The 19,349-nt window shown below is 39.6% G+C and overlaps 1 protein-coding gene across 6 annotated transcripts in view; it reads right to left on the bottom strand.

Annotated features, from left to right (window-relative positions):
* Positions 1-11,002, bottom strand: part of TENM4 (teneurin transmembrane protein 4) — a 373,803-nt gene extending 362,801 nt beyond the window's left edge. For all 6 annotated transcript variants that reach the window (XM_069883272.1, XM_069883268.1, XM_069883269.1 and 3 more), the window contains exon 1: positions 10,987-11,002. The gene's annotated coding sequence lies outside the window, so the exon portion shown is untranslated. The remainder of the gene's footprint in view (positions 1-10,986) is intronic.
* Positions 11,003-19,349: the final 8,347 nt, after the last annotated feature.

Genomic DNA, 19,349 nt, shown 5'->3' with positions numbered 1-19,349 from the left:
CACAAATCAGACATTGAAATCTGTAATTACTGGCTGAGTTTCTCAAGAATTGAGTCTTCCTGACCACTAAAGATCAGAAGCTGAGTCTTTAAATGCCACACCAGGATATTGTTGTTTACTAGTGGTATTTAAAAACAGAAAGGAAGAGGATCTGAAAATTTATCAGTTCTTGGTCTTTTTCATAGCAAATATGTATGGAAATGGTTTTGTCCCTTTAACCTCCAGAATGAACTTTGCGATGACAGAATCCAATTCTGATGGCTTATACAGTTTCTGTGGCACTCTTCCTGGAAATCAGGATACTACTTTAAAAAAAAACCCAAACACTTAGCTCTCTTCCAATCTATTCCAGTGATGGCAGCAGGCATCCTATTTGTGATCAAAATGCATACAAACCATTGAACATGAGTGGAAGGGGGAGTGTATGTCTTATAACTGTGCTTTACTTAAGACATCCATAGAGATCTAAGCAGAACTTTCATTTTAGGCATATGTTTAAACTCCTCAAATTCACTGACTTTAATTCATGCACTAAGTAAGTTCAATACAGTGAATGCAAATGGGATTATGCACTGGCCAAAACTACACACGTTAAATGTTTTGCAGAGTAAGGGCCTGCGGGGCATGAAAGATGAAGGTCTGAAGGTAGAAGCAATAGAGAAGGAAATGTTAGTATGTTAAGGACCAGTTAAACATTGTAATAGTGTGTAAGAGATCTACCAAAGATTGGTAGCTATTTTGCTGTATCAAATCAAACATATTGGTTATTTCACACTAGAGAGAAGTAAAAGGAATAGAGTATCTGATTGCTTTTCATTACACTGTCTTCCTCCCTTAAAAAAATCAAAGCTTTTTTTGGCTAGAAAAATTGTCATTTTCTTTTTTTCCCCCAATTGCTATTGAATTGGTTTGTCTCCTTTATACCATCACTGCTTGTGTGAAATCCTCAAATGGAACAGTTTTGTTATACCTTTTAATAAAACACCTTAAAACAGGCTCCTTCATAACACTGCTGTAGTAAGAGCTGTTATAATGAACACTGAAACTGTGGTTTATTGCCATGGGGGATGGAGATAGCAAAACGTGAACAAGAAGCAGTTGCTATATTCTATAAGAAAGAAATGAGGTGGCTTCTGTCTGTTCATGAGCATTGCAGCAACTCCTACCAAGGGCCAGTCATTTAAAAACCCTTTACCGCAAGAGGCACACATGCCAAGAAAATCTTTCTGCACAGTTAGAGCCACAAGGTACAACCAGGATCTGTAATTACCATTAGTAACCTTGCAGCTTAGGAAATGGCCAAAAAAAAATCAGGAAATTGACTGAATTCCCACCAGATGAAGGTTTTTCTTTTTGTAAAGAAAGGTACTAAAAAACTGAAATTCTTCCTACAGTTCATCAAAAATAGCCCTGTAAATTTGCACCATTCACATACACATTCCTCTATAGCAGTGCTTCAATTCCCAATTCATTCATGCCTTCATAAATTTAACTCTTCTCAGCCTTTTCTTTCTCTCTCTCTCTCGTTGCTTGTAAGAAGACACTTTTCAACAAGAAAGGTCACCCCCAAAACACATAATGAAGATTATTTTTGTTGCATTTAACTCACGTAAGTAAGTTTCCAGCATCTCTCCATGGACATGCAGTCCTTGTCATTTCATTTTTATGGTCCAGTTCCCAGATGGTTGAGATACCTTGCCTTCAGTGGAGTAATATTGTCAGGGAATTTACTTCATAGTGTTTCTGTGATAGATCATTATTATTATTTATCTGCTACTTCTTGTGTCTTGATTTCAGGTTTCCCAGAGAGGTTGTGGCTGCCCCATCCCTGGTGGTGTTCAAGGCCAGGTTGGATGGGGCACTGGGCAGCCTCATCTAGTGTGAAGTGTCCCTGCCATGGGCAGGGGTTTTGGAACTGGATGATCTTTAAGGTCCTTTCCAACCAAACTATTCTATGATTGTATGATTCTATGATTTCGTTTCTGCTACAATTTCATCCACACCATCAACACCTCACATTTTACCTGACTACTTTGGTGCATGATGAATGTACAGAATCATGCTTGTCTCAGTTACACACTCAAACACTGGTTTCTTTCTGTCTCTAGTTCATGATTTCTCCTCATAATTTTAAAAGCTCCCATAAACTTGCTAGACCTGATGTAAAAAAACAAAGCTTATAATATCATCCTTTCAATCCCTTCACTCCTTTTCCATCCGTAAAAGCACAAAAGCCTTCTGTTCTGAACCATTTCTTATTTGGAGAGGACTTTCTTGTCCTATGATACAGCATTTCTGGCTCAGTTTAATTCCTTCATCATACTGCTGTATGCATAACATATCAAATTTCACCTTCTTTTTTTCTCCAGGCAGATTAATGATAATAGCCATGTTTATTTTTGTCAGCCCTCCGAGTGTACAATCCCAGCTGGATCACAAGCTGGTTTGGAGTACAATTCACAACAGAAGCATCCTTCTGGCTTTACTTACTCAACTCAGAAAATTCCCACTGTCCTTAGAAAGAGTTTGTCACATGCTAGCTAAATCCTGTAAAATGAGACTCCTTGACATAGTTATTTATTTCAAAGGTCTGGCACTCTTCTTGCATCCTTGCATATATATCAAGAAGCGGAACAAAATATAAAATCAAATTTCTAGTTCTGGTGCAGCAGTGCAGTAAACACAGTGCTTATTTGCAGCTTCTTTTAGTTTGCTTTTGGTTTGATTGGCTCCCAAATAATCCTTTTTATTATGTTTTATCCTTTATATCTATCCTCCTCATTCTCAGTTCTGTTGCTTTTTGTTGCTCTTTGGAGCTTGGATTAACCACACTGGCTTTGTGCTGCAGAATCTCACTCAATGAATGGCAAGGGGAATGATTTATTTTCTGAGTCACTGCTCAAAAGACAAACTTCCATCAATCAAAAACCAGACAAGAGAGTGTGACACCACAGAGTGATATGCTAGGAGGCGTTTACAGCAAAAGGGACAGGTGGTCTTTGATAGCTGACTTACATTGCAGGTCACTAATCACAGAGATTAGCAGCAAGGTGATAGACAGCGCCTGTTCTGGAAGGCAGCGTGTCATATCATCCAATTTTCTGTCAAAATGTGAAGGTTTAAATGGTAGAGATAGCTTTATGTTTTTCCTATATAGTTACGGCTAAGGGATGATGAGGAAGCTGGGAGGGTGAAATATCTTGTCGCCACAAAAATGTAAGCATGAATCCTAGTGGGTTGATTCTGTTCAGCTTTGTGCTGGTGGAAGCAAAGTGACTTCCTGTAGTCATTTGTTTTCCTGTACAAAATTGGCTATGCAAAAATGGCCTCATTTTACTTTGCAGGGCCTGGTTTTTGTCTTCTTAGAGCATATCTTCTCATTCCACTGCTTAGGGCATTTTTCCCCTAATTTTTTATTGCTGCTGCCCTTTGTAAAATGTGCACAGCCACAGAATACCAAGCAGCAAGCTGGATTTTATTTTCTGTCCTCTGGGTTCCACAAATCGAATAGCTTGCTGAAATGTAATGCTGATAAGTAGTGAGCAAGAATCCTTTTCTTCACTGTATAGAGAAAGAGATGAGGCATGGGAAGTCAAAATTACTTTCTTAAGATGGTACAAGGAGAAAGCAACAGAACTGAGAGCAGAGTTGAAATCTCCCAGTCAGAGACAGGTATTGAGCCCTGATTTTTTTGAGACTCATCACATAAGCACAGCAAATATTTAATTTAAAAAGTCTTGGCCAAGTCACATCTAAAATCTCTGCATGAGAAGTGTAGTATGAACCTTAATTATTATTGACAAGATGCTTTTTCATGTTTGGATAGTGCCTTTCAGTCAGAAAGACTGTGGAGCATGTACAATTGCAGTTGTATCTGACCAGGGAAATCCCATGATCAATGATGAACACCCCATTCAGAGTCAAAAGAGAGACAGTTTTTCACCACATTGAACATTAATCTTCTCCAAAACACCAACAGATATTGTGGTCAGAGAACCAATGTTATTTGGGAAAGTAGATACAGCTCAGGATCCCAAGCTGCAACCAAAGATGTTGTGGATTCAGGGCTTTAAATGACTTTGTGGCTGTGATTATTAATGTCCTATACTAAGTTAAGTCATCAACTGACAACATCTTACTTGAAACAATTCAGTCCACTGTGACAGTCCCACCACACTTCCATGAAGTTACAAATGCTTGGTTTGAAGCTCCAAAGCTCCATAGCTCCATTTTCTGGTCTTAGGACACAAAGTGTTGAACCTTGGAAATCTTATTTTGTCTTTTCCATTTATATATAAAAATCTGTTACATTGCCTGCCATTTCACACCTGGTCTAAAGCACAAAGCCAACATAAATGTAGCATTGAATATTTTAATGTATTCAGCAGATATTTAGGCATGTACTTAGAGGTGATTCAAATCAAATTTGTATTGCCAGATGATCAGAGGCTGCGATTATCTGATCTTAGCAAATACACAACCGTGGCTTAAACAGCGTGATGCTATTTACAAGGTTTCTGGGAGATTCTTCTATAACATGAAAGACTCCTGTGTTTTTTATTAAACTGTAAGCTTCAGATTTATAATCTCAGGAGGTCTTTGTAGGAAATAAATTAAGCTGTAGGTATAACATCCTCTCACATTTTTGGCAAAGGCTTTGGAAAGAAGTAGGCACAAGAGAGAAGAATGAAGAGTTGAGTTAACACTGCTTGGCTCCTACCCAGTGCTTAAAGAAAGTAACAGAAATTCCCTTTTCTGGTCTCAACTACTAAGCCTTTCTTCTACTGGTAAGAGACTTGTTAGGCAATCGGTAATGTCTTGTCTAAAAGATGTGGTTTGTGACCTTTTTGCGAATAAATTTTAAACTGCAGTGAGCTGGAGGCCCAGAAAAGCCTGAAACAGTAGTTGAGATTTGAAGTATGGTGGGAAAGCATGAAAGGGGCTGGAATGCGATTATCTCAGTTGTTTCTGATTTGCAAACCTCTAAGTCTTCCCTCATGGAGTGCAGCCTTTAGCCTGTGTTAGGGGAAGATTTTGGGGCCAGAAGTTAAAAAAGCCTTCAAATAGTTTTTGACTAGTATAACCAGTTTGCAGCTGCAGTCATCAGAAGCCTGCAATGGCATTCCTCAAAATGGAAATTATTTTGGAAACAATTTTGGGTTTATATTGAAAAAGTACTTATTAGTCTACTTGGCCATTTTTGGATGAGGTCAGTTTTCAACAGAACCTCAAAGTAATAGATAATGTATAAAGGTATTTAAATACTAAATTCCAGAAAAGCCAGTCTGACAATGTAGACAGATTTAGGTTCAGTCTGAAAACTTTTCCTGACTCACTATGTCAGACTCAAGGTTTCAGTGTGTGACATGCAAGATAGCCACAAACTGTGTGAAACCAGCCTAGGTATCAGGGAGACCCAGAGTGAGAAGGAGCTAGCAATATCAAATACAGGTAGTCACTGAATGAAGCCAACCGAAGCATTCCCAGTTTTCCGCTGTCACCCAACATCTGCCAGTTTGGGCTCTTACCTGGGATACAGGAGACCAAGATTTAAGTCTTTAATCTGAATCAAACAGGACAAGGTCTTGGATGTGTCCCAAACATCCCAGGTGAAAGCCCTAGGTTTCCTCAGTCTCCTTGGTGGAGTCTGTTTCCTTCAAAAAGAAAAACAGAGTCTATTTTGCCTTCTGAAAAACAACAAAATATATCTGATAATCTCTGGTCATCTCCTAGACAGTAAGAAAAGACTGTTACAAGACTCATTCATGGTGGTAAAGAGACGACATCTCTTGGGTAAGCTTTGTATCTATTTCTTAGTGGTCTGCCATGGCCTACAGTGAACTTTTACAATAAAATACTGACCGATGCTAAAGTGTAACAAGAATCCCAAGACAATTCTCATGCAGACCTTTTGTCATTCAACCTCTTTATCACATCATTTGGTGAGGGAATACCCACACATAGATACACTCTGTGTGTATCCGTGCTTCTCTGTCAGGGAATGTGAGCAAGGAAACTATACATCTTCATTATTCCTGTATGGATCCTATGCAACCATAGGCAATGTTTGCATTTCTGTGAGCTTCTGGGAACAACAGGGAGAAACAAAGGATTTTGTTGGCACATATATATGTATATATACACATGTAAAAATATACATGTACACACAAAGCAGAGCTAGAAATCTTGATAAGGCATCAGAGGCCAGCTGAACTCTGTTTTACACAGCAAAAGTTGTTACAGGTTTCTGCTCAAATAGCTGACTATGCTTAACAACTGCATCCATGTTGTTTATCATGCAATTGTGTCTAACAACTGACTATCCTGTAAAGACCTCCTGAAATCCTGCACAGGAAGATGATTGTAGTGGGTCACATCAAAAAGCCATCAAGCCTTCTAACCTCTTTCCCCGTGGAGGGTACTTGGAAGAGCAGAAGTGGCTGGGAAGAGTGGTTTAGCGAATAAAGGTTTGTCTTTCCCCTCAAAACACTTCCAGAAGACTGGGGTTCAGTAAATTTCTTAGCAGGACCACTGGATTTGGCAGACCTTCACAGACCTGTCCTCTGAGAGTTTGTCTAATCTCATTTGACATTTAAATGCATTTGATCTTTGCAGCATCCTGTGAGTAGTCCCACAATGTGATTATGTGTTGTGTGAAAAAGCACTTGTCTGCTTTAAACTCACTGCCTGGTGTGTACAGATCTTGTCTCTTCCATGGGGTTATTGATGAGCTTACAGCCCTTTCCATAAGAACAAGACTTTGAACTCATACCCACTCTCAGACTTACGTTATTTGTCACTATTACACATTATTCCTACTCTCACAGAAGAGAACTGACTGAAGGATGAAACTGTTTCATGAAAGAAGGCATGTCTGCCTTTTCTCTCTGCAATCACCATTGCAGGCTCTAACACTATCAGGAGTGGCTGTGTATACTGTAGGAAAAACTAAGAAAGACAAAATTTAAAGCGTAAACCTTGTCATCTATCTGTATCATTTTGTGAAATTGTCATGTTGACACCTCATATGTAAAACAGAACACATTTCCTGTTCTATACCCTTCAGATGCAGCCCAGTGTCCACACAGTGACAGCTTGAATTGAATGAGAAGAGTAGGAGTAGTAATATCCGATTTTGGTTGTGGGCTATTTTTTGTGGTGTTTTTTTTTCTTTTGTTTTGGTTTTTTTTTTTTCCCTGAGAGATTTTTTTTGTTGTTGTTGACTTGGCTGTGAAAATAGTAGAATAATAGTTTAAATTTGCATTTGCTTTCACTGCTGCAATTGAATGGTCGGGGATGTCATGGGCTCAATTGAATTTGGAGGAATATACTCCAAGGTATGCTCAAAAAGCATCACTAGAAATAGATAAATTTTGTACCTGTCTATTTATTAACACTATTTATATAGACAATCTGCAGAACAATATGACAAAAAACTTCCTGCAGCAGAAGGAAGGTCTCACCTCAACATGCAGGGCAAACAACTTAGGAAAAAGTGAAAATTACTGTCCCTCTTCTACAGGGAAATGCAATTGTCTCGTCCAGGTCATAGGATTCAAGGACCTAACAGCCTAAACTCCTGCAAAATTAGTCACAAGGCCAATCTGTCCTTGTCTTACTACAGTATCACGTATACAATTGTCCATGCTCTTGTTGCTGATGCTGTGGTGGTAGATAATCTGTCCTTGCTTTCATTCATCAGGGAAGGAAACAAGACTGTTTTCTAGTTCTGATAAAATCCCCCAAAGAGTCAGACTTTAAACTAAGTTTATTAAAATATGAATTCTCTGTAAAAGACTGCAAAAGCCCATGAATTGATTTCTGATTTTCTATGGACTTGTTTTAGGACTCCTCTTTGAGATAATCAGAGTGCATTGAGAGATGCTAGGGATTGATTAATCAGTATAACTCCTACTGCGTCCAAAGCTTAACTTTCAATTACACATCAGCTTAGGCAGTAGGCAGTGTATTTTTCTAAAGTAAAATGCCTATGGGGGAAAAATAGCAAATTAGAAATAGAAAATAATTGCTATTTGGTTTTTATTTTTTTCCTAAACGAAGGGGTTCCTCATAGGAATACTAAGGAAAGGTATCTAAGAAGAGAGATTAAGCAGATGCAATACCTTTTATAAAGAGAACTCTATCTGATGTCCCCACAAATCACTGCTTGACACTGACTACACTCTGGAAAGAGGACTTACACCTGTTTGCAACTCAGTGCTGGAAAGTGCAGGGTATGACCCTCCAAAATAGAACTTGATACACTCTTCCAGGCGTACAAATGCTGGGGGACTGTAAGATGAATTAAAGAGAAGTCTTAATAAGGTAACACTGAGTGATACTGTAGCTCAGATGAAAATATAAACCAATGTATTTATATTAGACTTGCAAAATTCTGCTTTCTTGCTTGCTCAAATATATCAGAATAATAGCAGGGTTTATTTTTATTTACTTTTGTCTTTTTTACAACTGTAGTAAAATTTCAGAAGATAAAATTTAGATCCTGATTTTATGCTTCCATTGTAAATCTACATGTTGGGGTCTCACCTAACTTTTAATATCAATCCTGCAAACAGCTGCAGCCAAACTAGTGACACTTGATTCCTTCTACAGTCGGTGAAGAAAAAAAGTAATCTCTAGGGCAATATTCATTAAAAAATATTTTAGACATCTATTACAGACACAGATAAATTATCCCCTGGAATTGAATCTCTTTATTGACTCCAAGGGGGTCCCTAGGCTGACTCATTTTGGAGTCTAATTTTGGTCAGATTAACCACGCTGTAGGGTTCTTGATATAAAACCATAGAATCATAATATCGTTTTGTTTGTATTGTTGCATGATTGTGATTTCTTAATTATTTAGATACTCAAGGAGGTACATTTGCATATCTTCCATGGTACAGGCAAAACAGATAGACAGAAGGGATGTGATCTGAACAAGGTCTCCCGTGAAGTCAGTGGCAGAAACTGCACAAACCCCAGCTCCTATTTGCACTTCAGAAGCCTGCTTGCTGGAGTTCTTGGTTCCGTGCCAGTATTTGTGAAAGACAAATATTTTTCACATATATCAGTAGGCAAAGTTCTAGGCAAGGGATTAAGTGATTTATCCAAGTCCAAACTGGAAACAAGATTGGGGTTATTTTCACTAAGATCACTTATTTTCTGACTAAGTGATAGGTTGTTCGGTTAGCCATATGAAAACATGTCTTGTATATGACTTTCTGTGGCAAAACTGAATGACTTGTTAAGTCATTCTTATAATGAATAGGAAGGTTTTGTATCATTCAATGAAATGATTGGAAAGGCTTACTGGTCTGCTGAAGGAGAGCTTTCATACCATGCTCAGGAATCCAATTTGAAGAATATTTAGTAAAGAAGACATTGTGGAAAGGGGAAAAGGCAACTGCCTCCCCTCCCACTGGGGAGGGAAGAAGGCAACTGAAGATGTAAATGACTCTTCTTAGCCATTCCTTTAATGACTAGTTAGACCAAAGATTAGAAGTAATTGAAGTTGCTTGCAGTCAACAAAAGATGCAAATAGATTGTGAAGCAGAGTAGGATTACGTTAATTTACACTATGCCAAGAGTAATTAGTTAATGTTTGTGCAGTGCTTAGAAAGCAGAAAGTGCTATATAAATGTTAATTATTACTATTTGTTTCAAATAGATGCAGCAAACACAATCTTTTATATGTTTTATGAGGTAAAAGACAAAAAACTGAAACTCAACCATTTAACTGAGACATAGCAGAGTGCATTCCGGAAAACATGGAGTCCTATTCAGGATCTAACTCCTAATCGTGAAGTTTTCAGTTGAAGTCATATGGTGATTTCCTATTTTTTGGAAGTTTGATTTCTGGAAAATGAATTAAAAAACACCAAAACCAAAAAACCCAACAAAATCACTAGGGCTAGATGCTTATCATGAGGCCACTATCCCAGCGTACTGTGTGCATTTCTGACTCTGCACAAGGTTAGAAGTCAGGAGAATTTAATAGATCAAGGTTTAAGTAGCAAGTAAACCATCTTCATTTTGGACCATTCAGTTGTTCCCGAGATGAAGAGATAGTTTGTCTACTGCTGAGAAGTGAGAGTCTGGGAAAGAGCACTGATTTCTCTTGTGCTTAGCTCTAGCACTTATTTATTGTGTGATCCTGGACAAGGCATTTAACCTTTGGGGCCTACTTTATGAAAAACAGATATAATAATTCTTAGCTGTTTCACAGCCAACTAAACAGTCTTGTTTGATGCTTTTAAGCATGTAAATTCAATAAATTAACTATAAGACATGTATCACTATTAAGAAGATGACCGAGAAAGTCTAGGAGTCGAGAAACTTATTAGGTGAGATCATACATTTTCAGGAAGGATTCTGGGCCATGACATGCTAATCGTTTGCTAAGATTATTAGGCTTGTCAGAATCATGGACATAAAAGAACTCTGAATTAAAATGCTTATCTGCTGTTTTGCAATAAATTCTTGACCCAATTTCCTTTCTACCTTGGCAAACTATTGCAGAGAAGAATGATAAATAGCAGAGGTCCAACCACTTCGTATGTTTTAAAAATCATAAAGGATAATTCAATTTTAAAAATAATTTCTAGAAAAGAAATATTTTGCCAGGATATGGCACAATGAAGTCCTATATTTAGTACTCATGATTTTCAAAGCAGTATACAAATGCTAATTTATTAGGTAACTATTATATGAGTAGAGAAAGAAATGGTACAGATCGAGACAGAGAAGATGGCCACATCCTCAGTTATAAGCTCCGGAAGCCAAACGTCTTATTGTACATATCATTGCCCAAGTGAAGCTGGATCAATGCTTACATCTGTTGGATGTAGAAATCCACAGGAAATCCAATTGCTGATAATCCTTTAAACATAATTTTGTTTTTTACCAAGGTTCAGGCTCCTGGGTTTGAAAATGTCGATCTTGGTGGAGGAATGGTTCCACATTTCAACATTTTTTATGACAAACTTGGCTTCAGATGTTCCTTCCTGCAAGGGCTCTGCCACCTTGCTGCTTGCTGCCTCCCTGGGGATATTGATGCAGCTGTTTGTAAAACCACGCCATAAGCAGAAGCAGATCAGGAAAATGGTCTGGAAATAAAAATAAAAAGAGCCCTTATCTGCCAAAACTTTGCCTTTTTTTTTTTTTTTATTTTTAACCTATCCCATCTTGATAATTGGGCTAGATTAATATCAATCTGGTTTTTATAGTGTGGTTTCACAACTAGACGAACTGGCTCAGGCAAGAGAGCAATACACTAGGGTGGGTTGGAAAACAGATTGGGAAAATCTTTTCCACCATCTAAACTGGAAGATGGAGCCATATCCATTTTTGGTCATGGCATCTAATCTGATCTAATAATCTGTATTTCTAGTCAGTTTTCAAGTAGAACAGAGGGTTTCTAACAGACCTTCTAACACATATATTCTAGCTCTAGACCCTGCCACTTATGCCCAGATGTAAATTTTACAACTCTGAGAAATATCACTGTTTCTCCCAAGAAAGTTGCTGCTGCTTCATGGAAGCTGTTTTACTGAGACCTCTCTGCTTCATGTCCACACTTCATCCATATCTTCTTGCTTACAGACCAAAGCTTCTCTGTCTTTAATTGTAATTTCTGTTAAAACTTTATTCTCTCTGCAACAAGGTTTTTTCAACACTTTTTTCAAGAAAAGTTGAAAATGGTTGAAAGTGGAACAGTCAAATGTGGTCAGCATTTTCCTCCTCTTTTTCTTCCCTTTTAATTCAGCAACAATTATTGGTATCCTATATAGGGGAAATGAATGCTAGAAAAAAATCTACCTTACTGCCTTGAAACCTTTTGTTTTATAAATGCTGCTACATGTAAGCTATATTTTAAGAAAAACATAAAAAAGAAAACTTTGTCCCCCACTGTATTTCTGACCAGTGAGGAGTGAATTTGTATCATCTCCTCTCTGGCACTGGGTTTTACTGCAGGAAAGGCTTCTGTGAAATGCACGTCTGATCCAGAGCCTACTATATCACATGGAAGTATTTTCCATTAATTTTGCTTTAGGAGTAAAATGGCACTTTATAAGCTCAGCCCCCAGTACAAACCCTTTTTAATGTCACATTTATGGCATGGGCAGCACTGCAGACTGGAGGCTGGCACATGTTACACCCACTTACAAGAAGGGCCAGAGGGAGGATCTGGGAAACTACAGGCCTATCAGTCTGACCTCGGTGCCAGAGAAGATCATGGAGCAGGTCATCTTGAGTGCTACCACACAGCACATGGAAGACAGCCAGGTGATCAGGCCCAGTCAGCATGGGTTTATGAAAGGCAGGTCCTGCCAAACTCACCTGATCTCCTTCTACGACAAGGTGACCTGCTTAATGGATGAGGGAAAGGCTGTGGATTTAGTGTATTTGGACTTCAGTAAAGACTTTGACATAATTTCTCACAACATTCTGCTTTAGAAACTGGCTTTCACTGGCCTGGACGGGCCTACGTTCTGCTGGGTAAAAAACTGGCTAGATGGCTGTGCCCAAAGTGTCGTGGTAAATTGAGCTAAATCCAGTTGGAGGCCTGTCACAAGTGGTGTTCCCCAGGGCTCAGTGCTGGGTCCGGTTCTGTTCAATATCTTTATCAACGACCTGGATGAGGAGATTGGATGTACCTTTAGTAAGTTCACAGATGACACGAAGCTGGGTGGAAGTGTCAATCTGTTGAAGGGTAGGGAGGGTCTTCAAAGGGATCTGAACAGGCTGGACTGATGGGCTGCAACCATTGGCATTAGGTTTAACAGGACCAAGTGCCGAGTCTTGCACTTGGGACCCAACAACCCTGTGCAGTGCTACAGACTAAGGGAAGAGTGGCTTGAAAGCTGCCTGGCAGAGAAGGACCTGGGAGTGTTGGTTGACAGCGACTGAATATGAGCCAGCAGTGTGCCCAGGTAGCCAAGACGGCTGGTGGCATCTTGACTTGTAACAGAAATGGTGTGGCCAGCAGGACTAGGGAGGTTATTCTGCCCCTGTACTCAGCACTGGTGAGGCTGCACCTCGAACACTGTACTCAGTTTTGGGCCTCTCACTGCAAGAAAGACATTGAGGTCCTGGAGTGTGTCCAGAGAAGAGCAATGAGGGTGGTGAATGGCCTAGAGAACAAGTCTTATGAGAGGTGACTGATGCAACTGGGGCTGTCTAGCCTGTGAAAAAAGGGGCTGAGGGGAGACCTTATCACTATCTACAGCTACCTGAAAGGAGGTTGTAAAGAGGTGGGTGTTGGTCTTTTCGCCCAAGTGATAGGCTGTGAGGGAATGGCTTCAAGCTCTGCCAGGGGAGGTTCGGACTGGATATTCGGGAAAATCTTCTTCATGGAAAGGGGTATCAAGTACTGGAACAAGATGCCCAGGGAGTTGACTGAGTCATCATCTCTGGAGGTATTTAAAAGATAGATAGATGAAGTGCTTGGGGTTATGATTTAGTAGTGGACAGGTACAGTTGGGCTTGATGATCTCACAGGTCTTTTCCAACCTAGTGATTCTATGATTCTATGATATTTCAAGCTTCAAAAGTGTCAATGCTGAGGATGAAAAGGAATAAAATTAAGAAATTGGTCTTTTGAAAAACTCCTTCCCAGACTGAGCCAAAATGAACCTATGAAGGAACATATACTAAAGCATGCTGGCACTTTTTTTCAGATGTAGCCTGTTACTTTGGGAGCCTACGATTTGCAAGGATCCCCCAAGGACATTCAAGGGGGGCTTGAATATACCACAAGGTATTTCTCCAAAACTAGGTTCCTTTCTGACATTATAAGTGTAGTGCCTACTACAATTAAGGCATTTTTGAAATTTTCATTCCATAATTATATGTAGCTGTGGTCTGGGACAGCCTCACGTCTGCTGAAGCTGTCACTAAGCAGTTCAGTGCTGTGTTAGGTCATTAGGCTTATAAACAGGTTGAATCTAAACACTGAGGCCTGTGCATTTAAGCTGATTTCTTGGGTAGGTAAAGAGATATTTATATTTTCATTTAGCTTGAGTAATACCAGCACCTGCCACTTGCTCTGCACAGAGCAGTTAACCCGTAACTCCCTCTGTCAACTCGCGTTGACGGAAAGCAAAGCAGATAAATTAATGGCTCCCCTGAGAAGAGTGAACAAAGACTCATGTAAACAAATACCTCACAAAATACAACTGTATTAATGGGAATGGAAATGAAAGAGAAAACACCTCTCCCCATCCTTGATAAGCACAGCAATCTGGAGATAAACATCCATAATGATGCTAAAGGTGGGGAACATACATCAGACACTTCACAGCTTGCTCAATCACAATTAGTGCAAAGCAGAGGGAACTACTTTAGTCCTGCTGAAGCCAGTGGCTGGGATGTCTTCCCAGCTTTCTTGAAATGTGTGGATGTATAAATGGGATTTTTGCCCCTCTATGTTGACAGTCACAAAGTTCTGCTGCTGGCAAATGTACCCCACAAATTGTGATTAAAAATGAAAGAAAGGGGAACATGTGGTTCTTTTCAAAATCTGGTTTACTCTGAGGGAAACACAGAGGCTGATCTGTGCTTCTTAGCCTCTTCCTTCATCTGAGGATAGGTTCTGTATCTTCAGCTGCTTGGTCTCAGATGTACTGGAGACAAGGTGCTGTGACATAAACTGAGGAGCATTCAATTATTTTCTCTGTAAAGGGATAATATCAAGACACTTGAATATCCTGGTGATGGCAATCTTATAAAAAGCTGAATCTAGGACAGTCTATTGGGCTGCGGTCAGAGGATGAATCTAATCAAGATTTTTTTTTTTTAATCCTATGTTCCTCTCTCAAATCTGTTTCTTCCCTTTTCCCTGTGATGGAAAACTCTGAATTTTACTTACTTTTCCTGTGACTGCTTTGGAGTGGTCCTGGGCACCAGAGTTTGTGCACCTTACAGTCTTTTGAGGCACAGAAATATTTGCATAGACAAAAAATTAAAGCAAAAGCCCTTTCCTATCTTACCCTGGCTGGTCATTTTTACCCATGCATGTCTCCTTCTTTGAGATAATATAAGCATCCACGTGACTCTTATCTGGTATAAAATGATTGCAGAAATGAAAATAAATCAAATGCATTTTTGCAGACCAGGCATCCAATTTGGTTTGCTGCTGCGTGATGGAACTGGGTGTAGGACAGCCAAGATCTGCTTTTGGCCAAAGCTATGGACTGATTTATGGGAGGCAATAATTTTGTGTTTAGGGCAGAGGCAAGTCTCACATTCCTTTCACCCTGCTAAGCAGGTCAGGATTGCACCATAACTCTGGTCTGCTTTGCATCCCCAGATGTTGCAACATCTGGATGGAGAGGGTGTGAAGATTTTAGACATACTGGAGGATCTTAAGCATCTTTTTGCTTCCCTTGCACCTCAGCTCACCCAGGAATGTGGAGGAGAAGCCTGTAGCTGATCTTTCTCAGCTGAGCTGAGCTTGTGTTAGGCTACAGATTGCAATTCAGGGAAAGATGTGTGTAAGGGGGGGACAAGTACAGCATCAAAGCAAGGAGCTGTAAATGGAAATCTTATTCACATGTGCTTTACCTTCAACCCTGGCATTGTTCAATGTCTGTGGGTTGTCTTGGACTGAAGCCAATGAGTCAAACAGCATCCTCTGTGTAATTATATGCTTAATGGAAACAAGCAGAGGTCTCCATGGCCTATATTTGGAGAGGATTATTTCTTACGTAGTTGCCTCTGAGGAACAGGAAGGAGGTACATGGACGAACTGGGAGGATGAAGTGACATTGGAAGGACACCAGTTGTGGTGGGAGCATATGGTCTAAGGGTTCTGCTCTGCTGCTCAACCAACTCAAACAGCAGTCAGTGAGTCCTACAGCACTTCCTCAGCCAGTAAATAAAGAGCAAGAACTTGCACCAAGTGGTTATCTTGCCCTGCTCTGGGTCTGCCAGCTGCAGCTCTGAAAGCACATGGTGGCATAGCTGCCAAAAGCAGAAACCAGTGGTATGTCATAGGTGATCTGTGTGAACTTGCAGTGGCACGGAGTAGTTTTCCACATCTCCCTTTCTTCTAGAGTTTAATGGTCCTGTAAGGGCAGCAGTAATAAATAACTGTCTACCTTGGAGCCACATTAGTATAAAGCCCAGCATTATAATTCAATTTATTAGCCCTGCATAAGCTGCATAGACATGAGGATGGCAGACGTGAGCCTCTTTCCACCTTCCCTTCCACTGTCTCTGCTGGGACAATGGCAGGTGAGTGGGCAGAGAGCTGGGTTTAGTAATATTTGAAGTCCCTAATTTTATGCTGCCATGCAAAGCTCTTTGCTATGGAAGGGCTCTGCAGAAATGTGTGGGGAAGGGGTGTTAGGATCACAGACAGACAGTGGCAAGATCCTGGCCTAAGGTGAACACGTCCATGTCTTTCTTGCTTCATGCTTTTCAGTTCAAATTAGCTAATTTGTATTGGAGTGGGCAGCTGTTTCATGAGGGAAGGAGGAGAGAAGATGTAAACGATGTATCTGACCTCAGGAAACAAAGTAAATGTGATGGGGAAGGGGCAGAGGTGATGGTTGGATTCAGGGTCTGTCCAGCATTTTTTATCTGATATGAATGCAGAGGGAGAAACACTACAGGAGAGTGCTTAAGCAGTACATTAATTATGTAAATGCTAGTAGCTAGCCTTTCTGTGTCTTTTTTTCTGGCTTGCATTTGTGTTTTATAAACTGGCATGAGAACACCAACAACTTTCCTGCCGGCCCAGGGTTTTATATAGGCTAAGGCAGAAATTAAGGCATTTCACTAAGACATAAGAAATGGCCTCAGGGATTTATAAGTTTGGAAACAAATGTATTTAAACTTTTGTTTTGTTTTGTTTTATAAAATGAGTAAAGAAGCAAACATGAAAACAGCAACAAAAGCTGTAAATGGCTTTGATGGTTACACTTATTGCAAAAGAAGAATGTATTGTTCTTCCACCAGATTTTTCACTAATTAAATCTGGGAACAGCTCTACTGAAATTGGAGACACAAAGGAGGTATCTACACTAGTAAATTAAATAATTTATTACCGTAAATAAAAGTCTGGGACTGTTCCCTGGTACTGAGCCCAACTGGCATGGAGAAGTCTTCATCTATATAATAAACCCTCCTAGTATCCAAAAATATGGTGGCTGTAGTCTTCTGTGTTTTGGGACTGGTCCCTGGCACATGCTGCTGTCTGAGCTGTTCTCAGGCATTATTTGTCTCAGGTCAAACCATTGCCAGGAACTTCTATTAATTGTTTAGTTGTTATTCAACAATATAAACAATAACCCTCTGGTATTGTTTGTTTTACTAGCATAGACAGAACCAAAGCTGCAGCTGGACAAACTGTAAGGAAATGGGTACCTCCATATTTACAGTAGTTTTCAGATTCTTTTGTAAAAGAAAATGTGCTTTTTATTTTGATTGCAAGTTAATTATGCAGGTCATGAAATCAGTGTGATATCCTGCTCTTTAACCCACATTACTATTGCCTCATTTGTGTGGCAGGGACCTTGGAAGAGCTAGGCGTTGGTAGTCTCACAGCTGACAGCCTCAAATGTAACATTAATTGGGACCTTGGATATTTTTTGAGGAAATCCTTGCTCCTTCCCTTTCCTCCCATGAATGTTGAGCAGTGTAATTTTTTTCAACATTCAATTTAATTTTATTTTCTTTCCTTTCTTCTTTTTTTTTAAGAGAAAAAACAGCAAATGAAATGGATCTAAACTTTCATTAGAAGAAGTAGTCCATTGATGGAGCAGATATCATTTAAAGCACGTTGTCCAGGAGTAGAGGCAATACTAGCCAGAGGCAAAATGTTGCCAGGTTGCCCTCCTGACTATAATCTCTGATTTCAAGCTATTACATGAAGCCCAGCAAATCAACAAGCAATGTGAACAATAAGGAAGGGGTGTTTAAGAAATAAAGGTGCCACCTAAAATTACTGGGTGTTAATTGGCATAGAGTGAATTGGAATCACATTGTTGTTGAATCAAATATTCCTAAAGCACCTCTAGAGATAGTTTTGCATTTTGTTTAATATTTTAAAAACCACCTTTGATCTCACCCATGCCTGATTTTGTTATGCACTGAAACAGATGTCTTCTCTTCTCAGTGGCTTGATTGTGAAAGCTTGTCTCCAAGTCAAATTCCCAACATTATCTTAAATTATCCATACATTATCCATAACTCTCTTTTCTTCAAATGAAAGCTGAATAAATATTGGAGCAATGCACCAATGAATGAGTGAAAGCCTGAGTTCTTCGTACATTTATCTATATAAAACACTTAGTAGAGACAGTTTCAAGCCTGTCTACCTCTGCAATATTTATGCTGCTGTTTATCTTCAGGATGCTTGACACAGAGGTGAGCTTTTCCTGAAGGACAGGGTTGTGACTTTGTTTGACATCTGTAAAGTGGCATCCATAAATCGAATTAATCATCAATCACAAGATGATAGAAAGTGTGAGCAAGGTAGGTCAAATGCTCTGGTCCTGTCCAAACAGCAGGCAGCTGAATGCTGCTATTCCTAGCAATGCCCCATGCTCCTGCTTGTCACCATGAAAAGGACCAACTTGTTTTCTGGCTAAACCCTTACTACTTATGATGTTCTATTTGTTTCTATCAATTTTGTGGGTTTTTTTCAGATATGGGTGTCACACTAAAGTAAGCAGAAAGACAGAATAATTAAAGCACTATGCGTTCACTAGTAGTAGAAGTTTCCTTGTCAAGCTGTACATGTTATAAGGAAGAAAGCTTTCTCAGTGAAGAAGCCTATGAAATGACCAGATGGTGTGTTGGAAAGCAGAGTTCCAGGTACATCTGGGGAAGCAGAGGCAAAGAGGGAGAAAATTGAGGGGCAAATCCATGTAGTGAATCACTCAATGCCTCAAGTGGCAGCAGACCCAGAAGATCTTTTGTTTCCCAGTTCAGACCTAGTACTAAGTCTTGTAGTTAGGCTAGTCTCAATTTTGAGTTATTTATGCTTTTCTGTCACTGCAGGGGAAGCATTGTCCACTGGAGAGCACATTTTCATCCCAAGCTTGTAGGCTTAACAGCTAAAATCCCTTTCTCCCTCCCCTCGCTGCATGTCTTGGCTTTTTCCCTTCCTAGTTAAGTGCATTCACATGTGAAGATGCTTCAATGGACTCTAGAATGGATAGTTCAGTGGCGACTTCACGTGCTCCTTCTAAATTTGACTACTAAGCCATTTTCTTTCCTCAACTCTCTTTTAAATAAAATAGAGTTGGATCACTGGACATTTCTTTTTATCTATATTGCTTTTAAGGCCTTATTTAAGATGTAGACTCCAGGTGGCAATTGTAAGTCACATTTTACCT

Source organism: Phaenicophaeus curvirostris, chromosome 1, assembly GCF_032191515.1.
Source record: "Phaenicophaeus curvirostris isolate KB17595 chromosome 1, BPBGC_Pcur_1.0, whole genome shotgun sequence".
Lineage (NCBI taxonomy): Eukaryota > Metazoa > Chordata > Aves > Cuculiformes > Cuculidae > Phaenicophaeus > Phaenicophaeus curvirostris.
Note: the sequence above shows the minus strand (reverse complement) of the source record. Positions and strands in the feature narration are given on the sequence as shown.